At 38.8% G+C, this 5,725-nt stretch overlaps 1 protein-coding gene across 1 annotated transcript in view; it reads left to right on the top strand.

Moving 5' to 3' along the window:
* The window catches only part of bcl3 (BCL3 transcription coactivator), an 18,738-nt gene that overhangs the window by 3,550 nt on the left and 9,463 nt on the right, over positions 1–5,725 (top strand). The gene's annotated exons all lie outside the window — the stretch shown is intronic.

Below are 5,725 nucleotides of genomic sequence, written 5' to 3' on the forward strand. Positions count from 1 at the left end.
CACACACACACACACACACACACGCACACACACACACAGTCTTATGACTGAATACATAGCATGTCCAAGAATTTTATGACTTTGATGTTGCGGTTTCAAAAAGTATCAGCATCATTTGCATCCATTCAAAACAATCTTGTGATGGCCAACATTTAGCCATAAGTCCCGTGACATGTCACAGCTGCTTATTGTCTCATATGTGCTTCAGAGACTCATAATCCCTCTGACACATCCGCTGTAAACAGATAGGAGTGAGGAAATAAAAAGATTTCAATGTGCGTTGACTCTTATAATTGCCACAATAAAAAAAAAATACGTTTTCATTTTTTATATTTGCAAAGGTAAAACCCTGTGTATTTACTTTTTTGAACAGTGTGACTTTTTGGACACCGGCACCCTATAACCTGATTTTATCTTTCACCTTCACTTATGTCGTCATTATAAGAAATTGTTGACACTCCACTCTGGAGCATTTTACAAGTATGTTAGCCAAATTTGCAGTGTAGAAACAAAACCAAAATGAAGACCATTATCTTATTACTATAATGACTTAAGGCAACAAGACTTTCACAAAATCCAACCCCTTTGTAATGAAGTTGGGACCTTGTGTAGTACCTACTTGTTGCTTTGTGGTTGTTTGAAACTTTGTGTGAATTCTGCAGAAAGAAACATTCTCAGTCCCCCTGTGCTTTTCACACTGTCTGTATGTGTGTGTGTGTGTGTGTGTGTGTGTGTGTTTGTGTATGCATAATGTGAGTGACGGCGAGCATGCGATCGTCTTACGTCAATGGGGTGTTCATCTTCTGTTCTCAGCGCCTTTGAGCCCCTTAGTTTCGGGAAAACCAGTGAGTGCTCAGTTTTAAACACGATTGCGGTTTTTCTCAGGTGTCTGAGTCTCTCTCTCTTTTCTTCTCTGTTTTTAAATGAATGGGCTCAAAAAACCCAAACATCCGCTCCTCACTTCCTCATTTACCGCTTTCTTTCTATCAGCTTCATCTCTCTCTCTGCAGATGTGTATTGTTTTACAGCTCCTACAAATTAATTCCTACATGCTTCCAGTCAATCAGTCAGTCAGTCAGTGCATTTACTGTACTTGCAGAATAACTCTGTTATATGCAGAGTTTGGTGATACTCTGATCATTGAAACTGTCATGTAAACAACTTTACTGGGTCATTATCTACTTGCAGACTTAGATCATTTCAAATTACTATAGAGAACCAATACTTTGATTTTTTTTTCAATTCTTTTGATTCTGCACATGCCCTGCTCCAGATATAAACATTTAACTTTTTTTTTCTTAAAACACAAACACAAGATTAAAAATCCACAGCCACACCAACAGTGCTGTTAAGAAATTGTTGTGATATTTCAGTCTGCACCAAAGTAGTGGGCCAATGGTCTCTAGAGCCATGCCACTAGCATGACCAAAAACAAATAGACGAAGAATACTCTATTCTCTATTACTCTAACCATCTAATGACAGTAAACAAAGTATTTCTGTTTATTGTATGTATACGGTATGTAAAGGTACTGAGTCAGACAGCCTTTTCACACTCAAGCCACAACATAGGACAATGCAGTGTTTGCTATATGCCACTAACGTTATATGACCTGGGTCAATGCTCCTCCTTACCCTATTTTACTTTTGTCCTACACCGCTTGCCTGTGCTATAAAAGAGTGAAAGTTCATAGTATCTGTGAGATTGTATTTGCTGTGTTTTAAACTACCCAAGTTCTCTGTTTACATTGATAACCCGTATTTGAACAGACTCATTTTCAATATCCTGTAACATCCATGCATTGAGCTCAACTACTGTACAAATAGTTGCTTTCATATAGGAGCTTTGAAAGGGGCATCACACACTCACCCTCTCAATTACTCTCTGACTAACCCAAGGTTAAACCTTGGGGCATTGATGCAAAATGCATTGATGCAAATGATGGCAAACAAAACAATAAACTTCTTGTTCATCCAGGTTTCCCCTATAGATACCTTTTCCCGCAAAACCTGGAAGTAGCATCATTCTTCATGACGAGCACAGCGGACTATACAATGGGACGTTTCATTACTTTTCTTGTCAACTGCCGACTGTGGTGTGTCTCTTCTTCTCGTTGTTTACTATTCACACACACTGACACATCACCTCATTGCTCAACTGAGGGCTAATTCACAAAACCTAGTTGCGGTTTAATTGGGATTTTCCAGTTATCCCGGATGACTTAAGCCTTGACTCGGTTTCACGAAAGCAGTAGCACCTAAGTTACCAGTGAGGTTTATTCTAAGCAGCTAGCCTGCTCCTGACCAGGCTATCAGCCAGGATTGACTTATCCTAGAGCCTTTTCTGTTCAATCAGCAGTGGTTTTACCCTATTGGGATCAGTGTGCATTAAAATAACTCATGTACTTATTGCTGTTCAGTTAAATAATGTTATAATTTTAACACTATGACCATTATTTTTAAAATGATTCATGTGACAGTCGGTGCTACTATATTGCTCTATGAAGACTGCTGTTTATATTGGTAGAAGTTTGGTAAATATAGTATGGCAGTTGTTGAGATAATTAGAAAAGGCTGATACAGTTTCAAATGTGTTTTAAATGAAGTTAGTGATGAAAGGCAGTACATAAAGTACTATACTACATGTGTTTTTAAATAATGGTTCTAACAATGGCTGACTGGTCAGAGACCATTAGATCTTTTTAGATTATATATTTATTTTACTATTCTTTAACAATAAAGGATTATGTATATTATACTTCCATGTGCTTTTTATTTGCCATTCTTAGTACACAATTTGTGTTCTCTCCAGTAAACGTAAATTATGAAAAAGTAATTATAAAAACCAAAGCCAGGATGCACATATACAACTAGTTCAAACCTCGCTTTATTAATTATCCTGGATTTATAAATTATACTTTTGTGAAACAGCCTCCGGGTCCACAGACCACAGGATATGTTTGGCTTCATTCTGATCATTCAGTTTGGCTACGTCCTTACCCTCTATACCAAACAGGATACCGCACCATGCTGCCTTCTCTTTTTTTCTTGCAGTGTCTATTCTGCTCTCTCTCTCTCTCTCTCTCTCTCTCTCTCTCTCTTTCTTTCTCTCGCTCACACACACACACACACACACACACACACACTCACACACACACACACACACCCAACACACCCCCATCCACACACCCCCACACACACACACACACACACACTGGGGCTATCAGTGTTAATGCAGCAGGCTCGGGACTCCTTTCACGTCAGTGCCGCTGGGTCTGATGTTATCTAGGGCTGTGGTCTGCCCCACTTCCAGGAACTAGAAACAGTACAGTTTCATTTTAAGAGAAAAAGAGTGATATGGATGCAGAAAGAAAAGAGTAGAAAAAGTCACTTTAGGCCTAAATGAACTTTAGGCCTAACTTGTTGTTGATACATTAGTTGAACTCAATGCTTAGAGAAATGAGTAACTATATCTGACTGTGGATATCCTGTACAATGATTGGTCACTCCAATCACTGCAGGATTTATTGACGCTGCAGGGGATTTTTAGGCAAATGATGGGTGATGCTAATAGCATGTACAGTAAATCTAATAATCTGTTTGATAATGAGCTCAGTTACAGGAACAGGGACCAGCTGAGGAAAGAACCACAATGCTCCCGTTCCAACATACAGTTCTGCTTTTTCTGCTGTTCGATCTGATGTCATGAGCAAATCATCTGATTGTTTATAGCAGTTGCAGTTCCAACCTGCTCTTGCATAGCAACATTTAGTTTTAGTGTTGATGTCCATGCTGGCTCATTCATGTGCAATAATCCATGTATGTAAACATACATACAGCATACAACATACAATGTGAAAGGCTACTGTAATAAGGCAGATACATAACCACCGTTTTGATAAAATGTGCAGGGATGTGTAGTTGTTGCATACAACTGTATAGAACTTAGCACTATGCGTCAGAGTTCCTGTTGTTTGCTTAGAGAGGTCTTTAATCTTTATTTTTTTCTGGCAGGAAGTTACTGTCATTAATGAGGAGGTGAGAAAGTGTTGCAAGTGCTTTTGTCATTAGAAGAACTCATTTTCTGACCTCAAATTATGCGCAAAGGTAACTTATCAAGAAGTGTCCCTGTTTCCTGTGGTATGATTGTCTGATCATGACTTATCCATTGGATTAAGCTGACTGAGTAAACCTACAGTAAGAATCTGTCAGAAACCATACAGTTTAATGGCTGGATTTTACAGCACACAGAGCGAGATAAAGAAGGAAGTGACTTACTGACTTGGCTCTTACTGGAAGCTGATTCTTCTGCCAGCAAGAAACAATATAATAAGTAAACTGCTTATGGTTTTCTACCACATGCCTTCCCCCCTGCTTAGTTTATTGCCTTTCTCTGTCCTAAACTTTGGCCTGCGTTTGTTCTTTCACTTCACATATATACGAAAGAGAGTGGTTTCCCCTTTAGTCTTGATAAGGGTGTGATAAAAGTGGTGTGAGTCATGCCTGTACATCTGTGGAGCTCCTTGGTACAACTGTTAGTGGGATCATTTTTTTTAGATCGAGTGGATTTGCTAATTCTGATACTAAAAAGCTAAAGTCCGTCACAGATTAGATTTCAACTTCATGAAGAGAATGTGTGATTTTTCATCCCAAATGATTGATGTAGACTATATACACTGATTAAAGCAATAGTTTGATAGCTGTTAGTTTAGGATTAAGACAGAAAACAGGGGGAAAGCTAGCCTGGCTCTGTCTGAAGGTAACAAATATGATTAGCAGCACATCAAAAACTCACCAACAAACATGTTATATCTCATTAGTTTAATCTGTGCGAAAAAAGAAAAAGAAAAATGTGCTTGTAAAAAGACCGTTTGTTGTAACTGTGAGGTTGCTCCCAGCCCAGAGATAATTCAGCACATAACCCTGTAAAACATAAAACACTTTCTATTTGTAGAATAAACAAAGAGAAATAATGTGGGCTTTAGAGGTGCTGGTACAGTATTTGGCTTTCCGTTTACAGTTGTTATGCTAAGCTAAGCTAACTGGCTGCTGGCTGTAGCTCTATATAACTAATGGACAGACCCGATGGTGGTATTAATCTTCTCATCTAGTTCTCAGCAAGAGAGCAAAGAAGCCCATTTCCCAAAATGTTGAACTATTGCTTTTAGTTGACCTTTGACTGACTTTATTGCTACAGTGTGGGAATGTGGTTTGTAGTGCTCTGGGTTTGAACATTTACAGACGTACTGCCATCAGTCAGGCAGCACGTCCTAATCACATCACCAAATTGCTGAAATTAAATGTCATGTCTTTTTTGGAGATTATTGCACTTAAGATACATTTTGCACATATACGTATATATATGTACTGATTAGTTATCAGATCAGTCATTTTCTATTTAAGCCAAGAAGTTAATGGCGGTTTTCCACTGCGTAGTATCTACTCGACTCGCCTCGACTCTACTCCCCTTTTTTGGTTTTCCATTACGAAAAAAAGTCTGGGACCAGCTGGGACCAGCTACCAGGTACTTTTTTTAGTACTACCTCAGTCAAGGTTCCAAGCGAGCTGAGGCAGACTTCTGGTTGGTCAGATCACTGTGTTTTTAGCAAACAAGAGTGCGGAGTGAGTGTCCAGAACAAACGGGACATTTTAAAAAAAATCTAGCCAGACACCGACAGATTATTTACTCTCTGCACTATTCTCACTTATCAACTGTTCAATATTAA

The sequence above is a fragment of the Etheostoma spectabile genome, chromosome 6, assembly GCF_008692095.1.
Source record: "Etheostoma spectabile isolate EspeVRDwgs_2016 chromosome 6, UIUC_Espe_1.0, whole genome shotgun sequence".
In the NCBI taxonomy this organism is placed as follows: Eukaryota; Metazoa; Chordata; class Actinopteri; order Perciformes; family Percidae; genus Etheostoma; species Etheostoma spectabile.